We start from the raw sequence: 21,752 nt of genomic DNA, 5'->3' as shown, positions 1-21,752 counted from the left end.
AGACTTGATGAGTTCTGGGCGAGTCAGGGGATCAAGTACAATTTTGAAGAGAGCCTTGTACCAGCGGACACATCGGGTCAAACTATGTCAGAGGACGAAACTGATGCAGAGGTCTGACCGACCCATGCTGGCAGCGATCTGGACATAGAGGTCAACCGACCTGCGTCCAGTATCTACAGTACGTAAGGTTATGTAGAGGCGTACTTCCTTTCAAATTACGCGCTTCTGGCAGAACAAAAACTATTTATTAAGAATATAATCAAACAGTTAAAAAAATTATGGAATAAAATAAAATGCATTAAATATAGCAGTATATAATACTTGGAAATAAAATTAATGCCTTTGGAAAATAACTCCCGACCTTGACGATTCCACAGAAAATCACACAGTCGGTCACTTTGACGGCGCCTCCAGAGGGGAAGGAGTGGTACGAAAGCGGTCCCGTAGTGTCTACCTGCACTAGATTTTACTAATAGTAACAAGGTATGGAAGTATGTTGGCGTAATATATGTAAAACAAGGCAAAGTAGTTTTTGTTGGGTGGGTAGCTTGATCAATTCGTTTAAATTCTGTCTTTAACATCTATTCAGATCAAGCTTGGTGCACACTTCGATTTGCAAGGATAGACGGGTAAGAGTGAACTAGGCTTGTTCAAATTAGTTTACATACGCACTGCTATCGGCTGTGTGTAAGTATTTTGGGCGGTAGTTTTCTTGATTAATGAGGTATTTTCAGATATCAGTATTCATTCCTGGACCAGTAAACATTACGGGAGACCCACGTGGTCATTTCAGATGTGCCAAGGGTGCTTGTACGATACTTTCAACACATTTTCGGAATTTTATAATTTCATTAATTTATGAAGTGGGAGATTTGTTTGTAATTTAACAGGGATTTTCTCGAGCTTCTTTTTCATACGAGCAAAAATTACTGAAATCAAGGTACTTTATCAACTCGAATAGGCTCCCGAAGTTAGCATTTTTTTTTTTTTTTTTTTTTGGGGGGGGGGAGCCTTTTTACTTTAAGCAGGAAAAGCACATTAATCAGGGCTCGGATTCACAAACGGCCTTAATGCTACACACTGCCTAAGTCTGGTAGTCCAAGGCTGTAGGTCGCAAAAGCCCATGCACAAAGCACACGCCTTAAGCCGCATTTTGGCGGCCCAAGCTACAGCTTCGGATTCGAAGCTCGTCTAGGGGCGCTTGGTTTCTGTCCGCCAAAACAGAAAGCCGAAAAATTACACTTGCCGATTGCAGTGTAAACAGACCACAATCTCTTCTTAACATGAACTGGTCATTTTCCATAGAGCACAGGACAAGTATTTTACCACCATAAATGTGCATTTAGACTGAAAAACCTATGAAGAAAACCCCGCTCACTTAAAAACTTATAAAAGGGTGGGAAAAAAAAGTACACAACTGTGTTAAGTGTTGAACTTAACAATTACCTGTTGCTTTACAATTTTTTTTTCCATACTTTAAGCATGGATCTTCAACACAGGACAAGTATTTTACCACCATAAATGGGAATCTTTACTTTCAACCAGCAGGCCTTCTAGGTTTTTCCACACTACTTTTTGGCCTAAGCTACCAAAATTGAGGGTGGGGGGGTTCTCTATAACATTTCTGTTGCAAATTTTTTTTTACTGAACTTCTCCAGGTTAGGTTAAGATTGGTTGGTTGTTTTCAAGAGTAAAATAAAAATAATTTGCGATGGAAATGCCAGAGAAGAAAAGTGCCTTAGAATGGTCGGAAATAGTGGAAAATGATAGTTAAAAGTTGTAAAATAGGGATGGTTGAAACTATAAATTTACCCATAAATGTGCATTTTGCAACCAAACAGTGTTAAGATGAAAACTCCTCACTTAAAATTTTCAAAAGAAAGAAAAAAATACACAACTGTTTTGAACTAAACAATTACCTGATGCTTTACCCAGGTTTTTCTCTTTTACCATGTTAATAATTGGAGTGAATTCCCCTTCCTGTCCTTTTTTATATCTACCAAACTTTTGTTTTCATTAGACGTCCACCCACCCATAACAATGTTTCGCCTATTCTTACCTGTACTCTCATTCTAGAGATTACAGCAGACCTGCATTAGGCAAGAGCGGAAATATGTCGAGAATTAACCTGCTTGATGTGATATTAATTCACAATTCACAGTCTGCCCTTTTAATTATATCAACTGAACTTCTATATGATTGTTGTTGGTATTTGTCGCCAGCAACCAGATGTAAGTATGGATAATTTCATGATATATTTACTTGTCATTGCTGGCCATTGTGAATTGCTACACCAGAGTCTTCTCCTTGTTTGTCCACCAAGACTGCTCCCAATCACGCTTCGGTGAGATACGAAGACGTGCTTGGTTTCTATGGCCATGGATTGGGACGAGCATCGTATCCTTTGGTCCGCCAAAACGGTGTAGCTTGGTTTCACCGTAGACCAGCTTCGAATCCGATCCGCCGCTTGGTCCGCCAAAATACAGCATTAGTAAGGCCACTTCACTCGGCTCAGACGGCTGGGATAGAACGGCCGTATCGTATTGAGATCCATTAATAAAGTAACCGATCTTAAATGTACAAACCGGGCCATTGTCACTGTTTACCTCGGTATGGAGTTGGTGGTTGCCTGTGAACTAGATCGTGCTTTGTGAAGGGAATGGAGGTTTTAAAGATCCACTGAACTCCTTTAACAAAGGATGAACATGCATCTAGACAACATTGTCTCCCCAGGAGTGAATTCCTTCGTTTAACAGAACTTGAGCCTCATATTGGGATTGCCGCACAACACTCCCATGCCATTCCTGCCCTCAAAATTTTTTGGCAGCCCAGGTTCTATGCTAGTGGTAATTTTCAGAGGGTTGCTGGAGGTATCAGTGGTATTCATCAGTTGAGTGTACCCAGTGATATAATGTGACACATGCTTTATACAGAAAAAAAATAAGATTCCCAGTGGTTTGCTGGGAAGGACAGACTAGAGGGTTTCCACAGAACAAACAATTTTCCTGAAGTGCTTGGGTTCCCTTGGGGAGGGAGGGAAAGAATACTTCACCAGTATCCTTGCCTGTAAGAGGCAACTGAAAGGGACCTTTTGCATCTCCAGTCTTTCTCTCCTTACTGTCTTCTGTCTTGTGCCCTTCCCCTTTTGTTGATATTTAAATGTTTCTTCTGGCCTTTTTTTTCCCCTCAACTATTCTGTGGCCATGCAGCCACATTATGACTTGGTGATAATTCTTCATTATTCCTTCCTTCCTAAAGTGCTTGGAGCAGTAATTAAACCCTCATACTAATTAAGGCTCCAGATAAGAAAGAACATGTAATTGTCAATTACAAATGGTTCCATTAACTGAATGTGCAAGTTGTTTGTGACAGCAACAAAATGATAAGCTGTAATGACAGATATCCTGGCAGCACTCATGCTGCTCCCAGAGAAAGTTGTTTGTGGTGACAGTTTTCTGCTAGGTAACTGGCGGCTAATTACATAGTGGGAAATTAGCCAGTGGTTAGGTAAAACATGGTAGGTTCCCATTCATACTGCTATTTTGTCATCAAACTCTCTCATCTTGCTACTGTTTTACAGGTTGTGTAGGTGCAAAGTTCTTCGTCACTACTATTCGGACGTCTTTGGTCCTGACTTTCAATTAAGTACTGGTACTTCACATGCTTATCCATGACTGCTGTGTAAACACTCGCTCTCACCCCCAGCTAATTCATGAAGTTCTTGGCCCAGTGCTTGTGTTCTGCTGTCAGATTGGTTAGCAGTGTCTCAGCTGACTCATTAGATTTCCCCCCAAACATTCCATACAGTTAAGGCCAGCCTTAGCTGATGCACTAAGCTTAAGGCAGCCTTGAGACTAGGCAAGGGGTCATTGTGCATGGGCCATAGAGGCAGCCATAGGGATGCCTTTAATATTTTATATAAGGCCAGCCTTCTGATGGAGTTTTGTGCATACTGGCCTAGTTCTCCCAGATAGTCATATTTTCAGGTTATTTATTTATTTATTTTTTTTTTCCAACTGTCTCGAGCATAATGACACACTCCCAGCAGACAACCTGGTTGCCTTTTAGTACCTTTTCCTTAGCTTACATTTTAACCTGACTTGCAGTTTAACCCAGCCTAACTTAACCAAGCTTTGAGTAAGTTTTAGTAAGTCCGCCAACAACAAGGGGGGGAAAAGTCAACATAAATGAGTTGTTCACCACCATGAAGTCACAAAATTATGGAAAATAGTGTGGAGTAACAGCAACTGAATAGGGAAGGGCTTTCTGCTGCTTAAAGTAAAATGAACATTCACCATTTTCTGATAGTGGCTGTAGTTCTTGACAGATAGAGTAGTGTAAAACACCAGGAATAAGTGTTGTACATTGCACTGTAGTGGCCTTTTACAATGGCTTTCAAAGTTAGGGTATGTAAAGAGGGGGGCAGGGGAAAAGTCCACTATCTGGATGGAGCCACTCTGTGGATGTGGCTTTGGCTTTTTTGCATCAGACAATCAAGGGATCACTGTGATACACTCTAGTGCCTTGTAGACAACCTGTTTTGGAGTTGGTCTTGTTTAGTTTGATTGAAGTAGACGTGTAAAATCCAATATTTGCCTATTTTCAGTATCGGATGTATAGACTTTTGGAACTCTGTCAGATAATGCTGTTAGTGCTGACTCAGTTATATCATTTAGGAAGTCCCTCCACTCACAACTAGGTCACATCTTGTTCAATTATGCTGAATAACTACAATTCATAATCTGGAGTCCTAGCAATGTAACTACTCTGCTTATGGCACAAAATTCAGCCCCAACTCTACTGTCTATTCTGAAAGCAGATTTCTACCAAGCCATATTGTTAAATTGTAACATGTTAGCCAACCAGGTGAGCTATATGTTCAGGCCAGAATAGCTCCACATAGCTTTCCATTCACCAGCATATTACTCCTATCACTACCTGTAATTCTTAGAGGTACATAGGACCACCTTCTTAAAAATTAACAATTTTTTACCCCTCTCTGAATTGATTCAGTGACTGTTAAGGTATATAGAAGTTTGTTTTCGAGTATGAAGTGGATCCATCACTCGAGAATCGCCACATAGATGTAAATGTGACTGAAATGCCATAAAGAATACCCCCCCCCCCTCAATTTGGAGGCAGTCATAGTGCAGTAAAGTAACATGGTTGTGGGTATAATGAAAAATAAAAATTATTGCAGTAAAATCATATGAAGGTTGCAAAGTGGGTAACAGCATAGCAGACCTGTACATCGCAGTGGTCACCTCGACTTGCTGCTCCATTTCATAGCTCTCCTTCATACTGGATACATTTCCCATGCATGTTCACAGTAACATCTGTTTTCTTAGGGTATGTTCATATGTAATGTACTAACTGGTAATGAATTTTTTTTTTTTTACTGGAATCACTCTGCTAGAGTGAAGGGATGTTGCCATGAATGGCTTAAATTACGAATAGTCATAGAATGCTAAATAATGATCCTCTGCTCATTCACCTGTGATTAAAAATGCTTGAGTTTACCATTCATTTCTTATTTGTTCCTCCACTGGTTCAATTAGTGTTAGAGCAAGTGGCCAGATGACCTTGGCTGTTGGTTTTTCCTCGGTATCATTGATGTTTTTCATTATTTGTTCTTGCATTCCTTGCATAGTCCACTAAATGTCATCACGATAGGTGCGGTTTATGAAGCTGCTTTATGTGTACCTGTACAGTATTTAGTTTTTTCGTTAGTCATTAAGCATGTTAATTTGCCTTGTACTGTTAGTCCTTTGATAAGGGTAAAGTCCAAGTATGGCAGTTGGTAATGTGCCTCGGGCAGTATGGCAGTTGGTCACTTGCTTCTGGCATTTTTTGTGGTGCGATGAATTACCAAATTGGCACTTATGATTGCAAAATGTTGCCTCAACTTTGCTTCACACAAACCTCACTTTGTTTAATTTATAAAGGCTCCAACATGCTCGCGTGCATCTACCTTGGTCGCCTAATGGTGGCTGTCCATGTTGCTTAGTCTGACAGTCTCCCTGTTCAGTCCTTTATCTCTAAGGCCACAGTCAGTGACCTCATCCCAGGTCTTTTTCAGTCTGCCTCTTGCAACCTCCTACCCCCAACATTAACATTTCTCACTTTCTGCATCCAATTGTCATCCCCCATCCTCTCGACATGCCCAAACCACCTCAGTCTACCTCTCGTCATCACAACGCCAACACTTTCCAGTCCCATCCTTCCTTGTAACTCTTCCTTTGTAAACCTAGGTCCCCCCCCCGGCCTTGCATTCAGGGATGCACTGCACATGCACCTGACCATTGTCATTCCTGAATGAATAAGCCTGTGAATATCCTTCCTTTACTGTCCAGGTCTCACTACCATATAGTATTACACTCCAAACTTGCCACATTCAAAGATTCCTCAGCACAGGGAGAGAGCCTCTGTGTTAGGAGTGGCAACAGCTCCCTGAACTTCCAACCACTGCTCACGCTAGCCCCACATCCAGCCCATAACATCTCTCTCAAGTAACAATACTTCCACACACACTCACCAGCAAGATCAATCCAGTCATGCCTGGCAGTCACCACATACTCTGCCTGACCCTGCACACCTGAAATCAGCATTATCTCGCTGTCTGCCTCTGATACCACTACACATATTATGCACCTACTTGTCAAACACTGCACAAGATGGAATTACTTCCCATGCCCTTGTGGCAAATCTCATTTTCTGTAAATTGCTTTAAAATTATAGTTTGACATAAACAATTTTCTGAAATTCATGAATGTGAAAGCGTGTTAAAGGTAGGAAAGTGCTTCACCTTTAGATTGTTAACTCACCTTGCCAGACCTCTGTTTTTCATAAGTATTGAATTGGCAGTACAGATGCTGTAACTATTGGTGGGAACATTTAGCCTGTATAAACTATGGATTTGTAATGATTTTGGGCTAGTATGTTTTCACGTTGGAGTTGGATTTCTGAAGTCAACTTTACAGATTTTTTAATGAATTTCAGTTAATGGTTTGTATGGAGCTATAAGGTAATAAATATATTTTGTGGTTTTGCCAGTTTGGTAGTTTTTTTTTTTTTTTTTTTTTTTTTTTTTTTTTTTTTAGCAGCTGCTCTTCAATTCATCCTTGAGTCCTTTGATCAGGATTGGGAATGGGGCCATCTTATTTATCCACAGTTTGGTGTAAATTGGTGCTCACTCCTGTGCCACAGAGTGAGTTATAATCACAAGCTGTGGAAGAGTCTTCAGTGACTAACCTCCAGAGCACGTAAATATTTAGGTTGTTTTGGCAGCACCCCATCAGTGCCCCGGCCTGGCTTATATGTCAGGGTGGTTCCTGGAGAGGGGAGATTAAGATCCATGTTAAAACTCGCACTAAGCTCATCTTTTTGCGATCCTGTCCTTGGAAACATCAAACTAGACAGATTTCAGGTGGTGTCATTTATTGGAAATTCAGTAAAATATTTTTGTGCTACTTCGTGGACTTTGATGCTTCTAGTAGCGAAACAGTTTGAACATTGTTGATAATCAATTGATTTTATTACAGAATGATGATAGACTGGAGCTGAGAGAGATTATTCCAGGGTCGTAAAATTGATTTCTAAACCGTAATGTTGATTGTTCAGTAAAGAGCTAAGTGATTAATTGTTCTCATATGTCAATACCGATCAGAGAAAAACAAAATTTTTACTATCTATTCTACCTATTGCCAGGCACCTTAAGCCCGTAAGGGATGGCCACAAACAAATCACCTCCATGTTGCCCAATCCCCTGCCATTTCACTGCCCTCCCCTCAGATCACACACCCCTGTCATATCCATGTTCACTCCATCCATCCATCTCATCCTCAGCCTCCTCGTCCCTTTCGTAACCTTCATTTCACTTACATACACCTCGTTAGTCTCTTGCTTTCTATCCTATCCACGTGTCCAAACCACGTCAGCGTATTTCTCCTGACGCTTTGTCACGTTCACACCACAACGCTCCTTCAGTTCCTCATTTGTCCGTCAGTCTCTCATGTAACTCCACGTGCTCCTCTCAAAATAACTCATTTCCACTGCTCTCACTCTTGACGTTGTGTCCTTCCAACACAGTCCAGGCTTCACTTCCATATTGGTATCAGGACTGTCATGCAGTACATTTTTACATCCGTGCTCACTTCCCAATTTCTTCTCTCTCCTTTCAGAGAACGAACCACCTTTCTTCCTTGGTTCCTTTCAAGCACTTCATCTTTCAAACTTCCATCCTTACTCATTACACTACTCAAGTACTGTACTTGAAAGCACTCACATTTTCCATTTTCCTCATCATCCAACATTCAGTGACTTCATTTTTCTTGAAGACCATAACTTTACTTTTCCCTGCATTCACCTTAAGATTCACACCTGTTGTGTTAAACTTTGCTGCCCTTTTAGATAAACAGGAAGGTCATCCTTCACTGAATTGGTATACTTATAATATTCTCATCCAGTTATAAGAATACACCCCACTCACCAGCTTCTCCACCAACCTTCACATTCCGTACTTTTCATATCCAATCAAAAACACCCTCTCATTCCTCTAACTTTTCTATGCACGCTTCCACGTTTGCCCAGAACTCTCTTTCACTCTGCTTGCACAATCTTGCGCGTGCACACACACACACACACACACGCATGCACGCGCACACACACACACGCATGCACGTGCGCACACACACACGCATGCACGTGCGCACGCACACACACACACACACACACACACATACATATATATTTGCCTGTTTTTGTAATCCCACTTTCATTCTTACCCATGCGATCCTTGAACCGACTGATCCACACACTTTTTATTCTCCTTCCATCTCTTGCACACAACAATACATACTGTACACCCTGTAGCTCTCTCATTCTTACCTACTCCTGCGCATATATCCCATCTATACTCCCACTCTCTCTCACCTCTCCCATTTAGCCTCAGTTAATCCACATAGGCCTTGAGGTCGACAACATTCGGACACAACAAAGTAACCACCACCACAGTATACAAACAATGCATACATTGTGATGAATTCTGCAAGCCCTGCCTGGGCTCCTAACCTCACCAAACCACACTACAACACTCTACAGGCCATACAGAACAAGGCCCTAAATATAATCCCAGGCTGCACAGCTACTACACCCACAGACCACCTACATCAAGAAACCAAAGTCCTCAAAGTCAAGGATCACCTAGGCATGAGAGGCACCCAGTTTCTTGCTGCAGCCTCCACAAACCCACAACATCCACTATATTACATGGTAGCACATCCACCCACACCAGGGAACATCAAAACAACACCCAGCACACGATACCGTACACAAATACTGTACTGTCATCTCTCCCACCTCAGACCAGCTTCCACAAGCATATCCACATCGAGATCACTCACCACTCCATTCATTCACTTAAAGACAACACACAGCTGCATGCACGGCCTCCTGACATCCACCCTTCTGAATCCTATCTCCCTTGTGAGGACAGAGTCCACCTGGCCAGGCTGAGATGTGGGCACCATCCAGCCCTCTTAAGTTACCAGACGAGGCTGGATGACTCTGTCGCTGATGCCTGTCCAGGATGCAACACAGCACCCCATACTATTAAGCACATTATGGAAGACTGCATTGCACACAATCACCTATGCCAACATACACTCTTTGAGAGCTCTGTGGGAAAGCCCGTTCTCGGCCATGGCCTTCCTAAGGGACTCGGGGCTGTTCAGCCAGACTGCCTAGGGAACAACTACTACTACTACTTTTTCATCTTCAAGCACCTGGACAGTCTATCACCTGACTGATATGGATAAATATTTGCTTTTCAGAATGGATGAAGTGGACAGTAGACACAGGTCCTGGGTATGCCTCATCAAATTTGATAACCTGCATGAGGTGAGCATACCTATGTACATTACATGTATATTTTTGTAAATGGTCCAGAAGACTTAGGCACATTTTCATCTCTACCACCTGTTCATCAAATGTAATCTGAATATCCTGCATTGCCAGTGTCATAGTGAAGAACTGGATTTAAAATTGTAAGTAGAAAAATCAGATAGGGTTACTGTACTGGGATAATTTGTTTAATGATGATTTTGTTTTTTGGATGAGTCTACCGAAGATTGGCGTCACTAATCACACTGTGTAGATGAATTTAATCTGATTAATATAAATGGTGTAGTGCTGTTTTAATGTATACCTCATAATGAAATTGACTATTTTGTTTCTCTTTCAGGATGGCTTGTACAAAGTACCTGTATATGCAGGTGAGTTTTGTGTACCAGTTAGTGCAGACCTAGCAGAGTAGTATTTACAGCAGCATAATTCAGCGAGAGTCCAGTTGTTGAAATTGTAGGTTGCTTAGTTTAGTTTTGTGTACAGGTTTCCTGCAGACCTAGTGGATTAAAATTGACAGTAGCGTCAATGAGAGGGGGTGTTAGTTGGAGGAAGGGTGACTTGGAGGTAAATTGTTTTTGGCCACTGCATAAGGGATTAAAGTGTCTGGTTATGGATAGAGGGTGTGATGAAATTCCGAATCAGCATCTTTAATAGGAAAATATTATAGTTTTTATCACCATATTGGTTCATACACACCTAATTATCTGAAATATGATCAGAATTTTTGTTTATTAATTCTTAAAAATCAGGATTCAGAGTGAAATCATGTGAAGTTAGCAGAAGTGTTATGCCCTTAGCTGAAATATGATCAGAATTTTTGTTTATAAATTCTTAAAACTCAGGATTCAGAGTGAAAACGTGAAGTTAGCAGAAGTGTTATGCCCTTAGCTCGACATCTCGCCTCGACAGACTTGAAGCTTTTATAAATATTGATTTAATATTCAAATACATTTATTTACAGTGTAAATCAGTATTGATGGAAAACAGAAGTCTGTCAAGGTGTGCCAGCGAACTAAAAGGGAGATACCTGTAAACTTCAGCACATGTTCACTCAGAATCCTGTTTTTTTGATTATCACAATTTTTTTTTTACTGTATTTCAGATAATTAGGTGTGTATGAACCTACAGTATATGGTTATGAAAATGTTTTCCTTTAAATGTGCTGATTTGGTTAGTACCGTAACATCATTTCAATATTTCGTCACACCAATGGATAACAAAGTTGACTGGAGGCATATGATCTGAGTCACAACCCAAGTTGGTTATAATTGGTAGTTGGGGGTGCCCACCGTCCACTCTTAATGCTGCCTATAATGGTTTCCTGTGACCTAGGAAAACTTTACAATACAGTACTTAGTGGTCTCTATAAACAAAAACAGTAATGCAGTGAGGTGACATAACCTGCTGTGGTGCCCCCGTTAACCGGGTGGAGATGCAAATGCAGTGTCCATCCAGGAGTAAAACAGTCACACATCATTGGCTAGGTGCTGTCTGCCTCAGGAACATTGGTTGACCACGGGATGGCCTTGTAGGTGCTGTTAACATTGCTTGCCAGACTGACTGGGGTTGCTTTGGTACTACTAGAATGGTTATAAACTTTGAAGATGTTTTGGAGAATTTGCTGTGGAAACTGTGTAAAGCAGTATTATCTGGAAAATATAGCAACTCTAATGAACCTCCACTTGGATCAAATTTTGCTTAACGATTTTGAGGCAACCAGTCCCATGCCAAAGATTCAGTATATTCAGAAGTCTGATGTCTGGCTGTGGTCAACTCTGAGAATTCACCATTAATCTGCAGTATAATTATTGATTTACTGCTACCTACATATACAGTACTGTATGGATTAACAGGAAAGGGATACTTATCAAATGTGATTGGGTATGGTATATAATAAATAAAGATAAAGATTTAACTTTAAAACATGCTGGATTGATTTCTTATAAGGTAGTTTACCTCCCCTGAGTCTGTTTTATAACAAATTGTGCCTTGTATGAGGTCTGCAACTCAGCAAGGGTTAAGGAGCCAGTTTCCCAGAAATTAGTTCATTATATAGAGGGTTTACTAAACTGATGTAATTTTATCACTTTTCACAAGCTAAATACAGTAGAATATTGTGGTTGTACAGAATTAAATAAGACAACATGCCATAATAATGGTTACTGGCCTTCTTGAAAACACATTGCCGTGACTGAGGGCTTTGTGTTGCGAATAGGCCTAGAACAAATGTTAAACTATAGCTGATGCGATCCTGACATTGGTGTTCTGGTCGTGTGCAGAAGTTTATCAACAGTTCAAGGGAAGTTACTTATGTCACTGTTAATGTCAATGCACTACTTTTTACCCACTTGGCCAATTAAGGTTGTGGATTGTCACATACTTTTCTTCAAGTACTTTGATCCTCTACCATGTGTGATGACCATGGCTTTAAGAGAATCTTTGAATTGCTCTATGATCATGTTAATGTATTATTAATATGGTGTGATGACTATGGCTTTGAGAATCTTTGAGCTGCTGTATGATCATGTTAGTGTTTTAATACTTAGTGCACTATTAATAATGATCATTGATAAAGTTATATAACTTTTTATTTCAGGATGATGGCTAAGACTGACACTGTGGAGGATGATAATTACTCCAGGTTTGTTTGAAGTACCGTTATATCCTTAAGCATTAATATTGTTTACAGTGTCAAGTATGATCAATAGTTTTTATGTAATGATGACAATTTTGTCCCAAAACAAGAGCTCGTGATTGATTGTAGTTACGGATCTCTGAGGAGACCAAACAAATATGCAGATTGATTTGAATCAGACGAATGTTAATGATTCTCATTGCTTTTCAGAATCTTCAAAGTGGGTACAAGGCACAGATCCACTTGTCACCTTGTAATAATTGATAATGTGCTTGAGGTGAGTACAGTATACTCATTTTGGAATACTTCGTAAGACCTTGAGACTTTTTTAAAATTTTTGTTCATTTAATGTACGGTATATATATATATATATATATATATATATATATATATATATATATATATTGCCAGTGTCTTAGAGGAAATTGGGAATAATCACATGGCAGGGTCTGTGTGAGCCTGCAGATGACTGGTATCACTAATCCATGTTGTGTATAAATTAATTCTGATGCATATATATGGTGCTAGAGTAATTTGATCTAACAGTTTTTTCCATCCCACATTTAACATGCATTTAATGTAAAGGATGGCTGGTGTGGGCTGAGAAATGCAGTTTAGAAGGCAGGCTGTAAACTAATTACCCTTGATATACCAGTCGCTAGACCATGGTTAGATGTACTGTAGTTGAGTCTGAGTTGTTCGTAAGGTTTGCACGGTAACTCGGCGAAAAAAGATGTCACTTAAAACCAGTCTGTCTGGCCAAGCCGGCCAGTCAACCACAGTTAAGCAACTGCTTCTGTGGAGTTGTCTTACTGTACATTTAGTGTAGGAATCCAGCACCTCATGAGGGTTTTTCCCATTGCAAGGAGCAGGGAAATGTGGGTTCAGTATTTATATTAACATTTGTAATGAACTGCATTATTAGAACAGGCAGCTTGTGTTCCCTGAATCCTTGCTGTTAGAACGTAATGCTATAGTAACATTCCCTTGACTGTTGCCAGTACATGGGGAATAATGTTCTGGTATATACAAAGGGATACAGGTTATTGAAGGAAAATAAGTACTGTACTTGTGTTTAGTTTTATCATCACTGTCAAGTTGGGTTTTATCAGGATGAGTTTTAAGGTTCAGTATCATTTATCAAGGACTTTCTTTTAACAGGAGGTTGCTGTTGGAGTCAGATCAGTGATAAAATGGTGAAGAGAGGGTTTTCCTGCATTGCTGTTGGAGTCAGATCAGTGATAAAATGGTGAGTGAAAAGTAGTGGATAATGACCAATTATGTACTGTACTTCATTTCTACCCTTGTCCTATTCTGCTAGTTTAGTCACACTCTTGTAGAAGCTGCTCAAGGCCAAGTGGCTTGCGGAGCTACCCTCAGGGTATAGTTGACCCTCTACTTGTAGGTTCTAACGGCCGTATGCTTGCGGAGCTACCCTCTGGGTATAGTTGACCCTCTTATCACTCATAGGTTCTAACAGCCGTGTGCTTGCGGAGCTACCCTCTGGGTATAGTTGACCCTGTAACACTCGTAGGTTCTAACGGCCGTTTGCTACACATGGAGAGGCCCTACATTGGTCCCTACTTTACACACTAAGGAAAGCACAAGCAAGCCCTCAGTTTCAACATGATATGCTATGAGACCATTAAAAGAAAGAGGGCAGTTGGTAGCCCTGCGTGACCAATTGGTATGTCGGAAGTGCTCCCATGGGAGTCGCCATGACTATTCTTTGTCCAGACGATGTCAATCAACAATGAAACAATAATTTCCTGTAATTTTTGTATATTAACACTTGCTACTACGTATACTTTTTATACTTTTATAGTAATAAACTTTTCAGTCAATACTTTTGTAAATATGATAGTTAGCACTGGAGATGGGTTGGGTTAGGTTAGGTTAGGATAAATTTGGGTGTTACCCTAAAATTGGTTAGGGTAGCCTAAAATAAGTTAGCATAAATAGGTTGGGAATTATGAAAATTTATGTTGGGTAAGTAGGTATTGCAAGGGTAATTTCGCTCATATGGCGCTCAAAGATGGCGTCCATCTGTCTTCCTGCACTGGAAGATAGGGCTTCCTGTGAACAAACACCGCTTTTTAAAGCACATTTTACCACATTTAAAAGAAACTAAAAAAAAATGACACTTGAAAACACAATTCGAGTACTTGAAGAATTCCATGAAGGGCTAAAGCAAGGAGAAAATGCAAAATAAGGTGGTCCTATGTCTCCTTAATGATTACCAAGAATTATGAATAGAATGCTGCTGATAAATAGCTAAATATGGTACATTCATTCATTCATTGCCAGACGCCATGTATCCCAGACGGGGTGGCCAAGGGCTTAGAGTTGTTTTACAGGGAGGGGCACTAATCCTCCACCAACCCCACTTGACACGTAGGGATGCCAACAGCATCTGGTGTTCCCAGGCGGTCACCCATCCAAGTACTAACCAGACCCAACGTTCTGAGATTAAAACACAAAGATGATTCGATGCTGGCCCGACGCTTCATAGTTGGGCCTATGAGCAAAGAACAGTATCTTTCTCTTTATATATACTGTATTAAAGTTTATTATTACATTTACCATTGACGGCATGTTCTATATTCAGTTGAATCACATGGGTAACACTTAAAAGTGGTTTACACATGTCAGTTTTAGGATCTCACCTACTGTTGACTTCGTTTGCTCGTTTTTGAAGGGTCCAACATGCTTGCATGCGTCGGCCTTGGTCACCTAATGGCGGCTTTCCATGCAGCATGATATATGGCAGCCTCCCTGTTCAGTCCCTAACCCTGAGGTCACAATGACCTTGTCCCCCCCCCCCCCCTCCTTTTTTTTTTTTTTTTTTTGCAGCTCCACCCCCAATATTAACACTTCTCACCCTCTGCACCCAATTATAATCCCCTATCCTCTCCATATGCCCAAACCATCTCAACCAACCTCTCCTTATCACAACACCAGTACGCTCCAGTCCCATCCTACCTCTCAACTCTTCCATCGTAAACCCAGCCCCCCCAGGCCTTGCACGCAGGGATGCACTGCACATCCACCTAATCATTGTCGTTTCTGTACATTTGAGCCTGCAAATATCCTCTTCCTTTACTTTCCAGGTCTCACTACCATACAGCATCACACTCCTAACACATGCTGCATACAAAGACCCCTTAGGACATAGGGAGAGTCCTCTCATTGTCAGGACAGGAAACAGCTCCCTGAACTTCTTCCAACCTCTTTAGCCACAGAGCTAGCTCCAGCCCCACCTCCAGCACATAACATGTCTCCCAAAAAACAAAATTCTTCCACACACTCAAGAGACTCGCCAGCAAGTTCAATCCTGACAATCTTCACCTTCTTCTCCCTGACACGCCGCACACATAAAATCAGCATTATCTCGCAGTCTACCTCTAATACCACTACATCTCCTGTGCACCCATTTATCACAAATACTGCACAAGATGGAATTACTTCCCATGCCCTTGTGGCAAACTGGATATGGCCACTCTCCCTCATCTTTGACAGTACTGCCACCAACCCTAGATATCATCACTTTTGTCATCATGAATCTTTCCTCCACCTCCCTTTCATTCTCTGCAGTCAACACTAAATCATCATCATACAACATCGCCCGCGGGAGTCCATTTTTGAAGTCATGTGAGAGGGCTTCAGGTACCATGATAAACAACATGAGACTCAAAACTGACCCCTGATGCACACCATCATTCACAGAAAACTCATCACTCAAATCTCCCTTCACTCTTACCTGCATGCGAGCACCCGCATACATGGCCATAACAACCCTAAACAACCACTCCTCCGAGCCAAGCTTTCTCATTCCCCACTTCACCACCTCTCCAGGGACTCTGTCAAAGGCCTTTTCCAAATCAACAAAAACAAATCACAGATCCCTTCTAGAACTGTCTCCATTACCTTCATTATCTGATCTAAAAGCTTTATACCTCTGTAATTTCCTCTTTCCAGGGCATTACCCTTCCCTTTGTACACATTTACAATTACACACTTCAACCAGTCATCTGGGACAGCACACTCATATTTAATGAAATTTATCAGGTCAGTGACTAACGTCACCCCTATACCTCCTGAAGCCTTCAACATTTCGGCAGTCAACCCAGACACACCTGTGGCCTTACCCCCCTGCATCTTGCCTATTGCCTCACTCACAGTGGCAGTGTCAAACAAAGGCCACGTGCCAAACACTGGATCTGCTGGCTCCAAACCTTCCCTGTCCCAGTCAAACTCCTCTTTCAACAACCGGCTATAATGCTTTCTCCATGCATCTTTAATATCCTCCCTGTTCACCACTACCCCTCATTCATCATTCTTCACACACTGCTCACCTGTAATATCCTGATTATCCCTCTTCATCTGATTTGCCACCTTAAATATCATATTTTTCCTTTCCACATGATTTAGGTTATCAAGTAAAAGTCTCTGTGACTCACACTTTGCCCTGTATACCTCTCTTCTAGCCCTACGCGTGGCAGCCAAGTATTCCTCCTTGTTACCACCCTACTTCCATTCCCAGAAAAGTCTTCTTTTCTCCTTAACTGTAATAGTTTGTGCTGCTGCACACACTCCTCACTTCCTATAACTTTAACATCCCACACTAACCTCCTATCAGCCCTCCTGACCAGAAAATAATCTATCTGACTGCTATTTCCCTTAGACTCGTACATAATTAACCTACTCTCTTCCTAAAATGTGTGTTGCACACAATCATGTTCATTGCCTCCCCAAACTGGAGTATCCTTTCCCCTTCTGCACTCCTTATACCATACGCACATCCCTCATGTACTCCTTCATAACCTTGAGCTGCTTCACCTACTTGACATGACCATTTAACTGCTGTTAAAAAAATAAAAATGACAGTTGTTACCACTAGGGCAGAGACGGGCCAGAGCTTGACCTACTACTCGGTAAGGTACAGCCCGCGTGTTTCAGTAACCAACAGTTCAGTTCCCTTGTATGTTTGCATTGCATTTTTTGCAAGTTATAATATATTTTACATAAATTATGTACATTATTCTATGGTTTCTGGAGGTACAGAGTTATTAATGGTACAAATAATTACATACAGGGTTTGCGGAAGCCATAGCATTCCTCCCCTTAAAAAAATGGTGGAACAGCCCCTACAAATTGAGGGAAGTCTTTCCCTACTTAAACCTTAGCATACCATTTTTTATATAGGGCCCTTAGGAAAGGCCCTATATAGTAAGACCTCACTATAACGGATTAATTGGGGCCCAAACCATATGAAAAATGCGAAATTCCGATAAAAGCAACATCCGGATTTCCCCCTTGTAATCTGGGCTTTTTCTGATATTGGACATTAGTCTGCATTGCTGAACAGTTTTTAAACTGTTTTGACTACCATTGTGGTACTGAACTGTGTTATAACTTAACTATATTAATCTATCTATTGCCAGACGCCTCAATCCCGTTTGGGGTGGCTACAAACAAATCGCCTCCAAGTTGCCCTGTCCCCTGCCATTTCACTGCCCTGCTCCCAACTCACACCCCCCTCTCTCATATACCTCTCCACCCCATCCCTCAATCTCATCCTCGGCCTCCCCCTCCCTCTTCCCCCCTCCACCTCACTCACATACACTCTCTTCGTCAGTCTTTCACCCTCCATCCTCTCCACATGGCCAAACCACCTCAGTGTGTTCCTCATAACACTTCCTATCACATCCACATCCACACCACATAATATATGTAATAATAATGTACTGTACTGTACTGTACATCGGTAAACATGTCTTTTATTTATCTTATTGTGGTGAACAAGGCTGAAGTGGTCAGGCAGTCTGGACTGTTTCTGGTTTTATTGGACTTTTTCCGATATAGAGGAATTTAGTCCAGTTGCTCCTCGGGTCCAATAAAAGCGAATTCCGGTCTATTGAAGTTCGTTATATCGAGGTTTTACTGTATTAGCTTTAAGTATGTAGCTGTAAAGCCCCTGTCACACACACATGACTCAAAGGCTGACCGTGGTGCGACTCAGGTCGTAACGCATTTTTTCATTGATCGTCCCTTGATTCGCCGATAAAGCCCAGACTCTTTAGGGCGCTTGTAAGCCACTGGGATGACTCGTCGTGCCTCACAATTTTTTAATGTGCGCATTAAAGAGTCGTGGCCGCCTCACGACTTGCCAATTCGTGTCACTGTTGCATCGCAGTCGGGAGTGTTGTACATCGGTTGTGAAGCAGTCTTAGCTGGAACGGATGCGTTTGTTGTATGTCGTGATGCTGTCGCCGACAAAAAAAAACACACACACACACCCACCTGCCTCCACCCACCACCCACTTACCCGCCTGCCACCATCTTACTCGCCTACCACTTACCCACCTACTACCCACCTACCACTCACCATCCACTTGCTCACCCAACTACCAGAGCCCTCCTGATCACTGACAACTCTACTAAAGAAGCCAACTGAAAATAAAACCTATCTATCTATCTGTAGCCCGACGCCCTAATCTCGCAAAGGGTGGCCGCAGACAAAATGCCTCCAAGTCACTCTGTCACCCACCATTTGACTACCCTCCCCCCAACTCACCCCCCCCCTCCCTCATATACCTCTCAACTCCATCCCTCCACCTCATCCTCGGTCTACCCCTCCCTCTCCCTCCCTCCACCTCACCTACATACACCCTCTTAGTCAGTCTTTCATTCTCCATTCTCTCCACATGTCCAAACCACCTCAGTGTATTGCTCCTAATCTTCTCAACCACATCCACATCTACCCCACAACGTTCCTTCACTTCTTCATTCGTCAACCTGTCCCTCCACGTCACTCCACATGCTCCTCTCAGGTAACTCATTTCCACTGCTCTTACTCTTGACTTGTTCCCCTCTTGCAAGGTCCACGCCTCGCTTCCATACGTCAGGGTAGGGATCACAATACCATCATGCAGTGACTTCTTAACTTCCATACTCACCTCCCTATTTCTCATCACTGCTTTCAGTGTACCAACAACCTTCCTTCCCTGCTGTACCCTTTCACGTACTTCATCCCCCAAAGTTCCATCCTTACTCATCACACTACCCAAGTACTTGAATGCACTCACATTCCTCCTACACACTGTCCCAAATTCATTCACCAAACCTTGCAACTCCCATTCATCTTCACTCAACAATACTGTATCATCAGCAAACAGCAACACCGGAAGCCTACTTTTGTTTAATAAAATTTGGAAATCTATTACCATACATCAGTTACCTCTGTCTTTATACCTGTTAACTATGTGATGTGGGGTTGATGTGATATTGTGGGGTTGAGTGTCATTGGTGGTCCAGGTGTGATGCCCCACCCCACGCTGTGTCATTGGTGGTTCAGGTGTGATGCCCTGCCCCACGCTGGGTGTTATTGGTGGTCCAGGTGTGATGCCCTGCCCCATGGGTCAGTCATGGGGGGGGTCGGGGTGCATTCCCCAAATGTGTCACGGTCGTGGCTGACAAAAATTCGTTAAATTTCAAATTTGAAGACTTGCAGCTCTGTTGCCTCGTGACCTTGTCGTGTTCTTGAGGATGTCACGACCGGTCGTGAGGCAGGTCTGACGCAGTCGTGAGGCGGTCATGAGCAGACCAGACCCCGGGCCAGTCAGGAGGCGTGGGAGCCAACTAGGACACTACCTTGAGTCGTGCCGTGGTCGGCCCTTGAGTCGTGTATGTGTGATAGGGGCCTAAGTGTACACAAATGCCATAAGCAGACCTCTTCTGCCCATTATAATAATGTAAATGTGTAGACCAAATTTTACTTTGACAGCCACTTTACCCCTAAAATCCACCTATAACCCCAACTTGTCCAAACTGAAAAGAAATGAAATGTATGCATCTAACACATTGTGAAATGTTGCCATTTCTAAAACCTGCAGTGTCTTAAACACATGAGCTTTCTGTTCGCAATCTGTGTACACAGTAGTTTTTGCAGCATATGGAGTGAAAATTGGCCATATTGGGGTTGACCTTGCAAGAGAAAAACCATACGGAAATTTCATGAGCAGTGGGTTGATTAAAGAATGGTCCACGTACAGTCAGCGCTCACATACTGTACGATCCTGTAGCGTGAAACTCCCATAACACAGGAGGTGAATTTAATGTTCAAGTTTAGTCACATCGCAAAAATGATAGGCATTATGCAAGTGGGGAAGCTGGCAACAGCAGACGTCAAGCCACCAGAGGCCTCAGATTATGGTTCCAACATTCATAACATGGCAGACTAGGGTCATAATGCTGTGGGAACAGAAATGCAGCCAGTGATAGTCATACTGTAGTGCAGGTTGCATCAGCCAGTGATGTATTGCTATCACATGTCTGCACTGCCGTCACGGTCCACTGAGCATTCTTGCCCCAGCTGAGGCCCCCCCCCCCTCCCCTTTCTCTCTCTCTCTCTCTCTCTCAAGCCCACACCTTCTTCCGTTCAAGGTGAGGAATCCTCTGGTGATTGTAGTGAAGTCTTTGTTTTTCATCAACAACATTCATCATCCAATCCTATGTTGCCCCATGAGGAGTGTAGGAGCCCGGGGCTAGGCAAGTTGGTCCTGACATTTAAGATGAGAGTGACCAGCCTCACTCATCCCTGAATGGCATTACATGAGCAATAAACCCCAACCATCCCTTGGATATAAACCTTCACCGGCTCAATCCGATTGGAGTGCCGTAATTACCCACCAAACCACCAGGCGCCATAATTTGGTAATATGGTTACCACCCAGTGTCGTAAATGGTTTCCTGGTGTACAGGAAACCATTTGGCTTGTCACTCACTGTGGAGTCACCCATAGGCAGAAGGAAGAGGAAAGAATGAAGGAAAGATAGAAGAGGGAATGTAAAGTCACCCGTAGGCAGAAGGATGAGGAAAGAATGACAGAAGAGGAGGGAAAGAAGGAAGAGAGGAAAGGACAGACACCCAAGAGCAGCACTACGTCAAGTGAGTGGATGGTGAGTGCCCCCATTTTAGGTAGATAAAATGTCTTGGGGGGGGGGGGGGATGAAAATTGCCCCAAAAAGTGAACTTGGGGCTGGTTTGGGTACAATGAAAACCTGTAACATGTAAACATACGGTCCAATAACACGGAATTCACATAAAGTGGGAGCATCTGTGTACACTGAGCAGTCACTGTGTTGTGTTCCCCTTGTCATTTCTTGTTTTAGGGACAGTGGTACCTGTGTGTGTATAAGTACAGGTTGTTTCA

The 21,752-nt window shown here is 42.2% G+C and overlaps 1 long non-coding RNA gene across 4 annotated transcripts in view; it reads left to right on the top strand.

The window, feature by feature from the left end:
- The first annotated feature begins 408 nt into the window (after nucleotides 1–408).
- LOC145402327 (uncharacterized) overlaps nucleotides 409–21,752 on the top strand; it is a 28,107-nt gene continuing 6,763 nt past the window's right edge. For 2 of the 4 annotated variants that reach the window (XR_013897718.1, XR_013897715.1), the window contains exons 1-6: nucleotides 409–483; nucleotides 9,831–9,897; nucleotides 10,241–10,271; nucleotides 12,500–12,544; nucleotides 12,749–12,815; nucleotides 13,700–13,787. This is a non-coding gene — a long non-coding RNA (uncharacterized LOC145402327). The remainder of the gene's footprint in view (nucleotides 484–9,830; nucleotides 9,898–10,240; nucleotides 10,272–12,499; nucleotides 12,545–12,748; nucleotides 12,816–13,699; nucleotides 13,788–21,752) is intronic. The other 2 variants (XR_013897716.1, XR_013897717.1) reach the window with 2 other exon arrangements.

Source organism: Coenobita brevimanus, chromosome 57 (assembly GCF_032717465.1).
Source record: "Coenobita brevimanus isolate Jiangsu-jjx chromosome 57, ASM3271746v2, whole genome shotgun sequence".
NCBI classification, from domain to species: domain Eukaryota; kingdom Metazoa; phylum Arthropoda; class Malacostraca; order Decapoda; family Coenobitidae; genus Coenobita; species Coenobita brevimanus.
The sequence above is the reverse complement of the archived record's forward strand: the minus strand, read 5'-3'. Positions and strand labels throughout refer to the sequence as shown.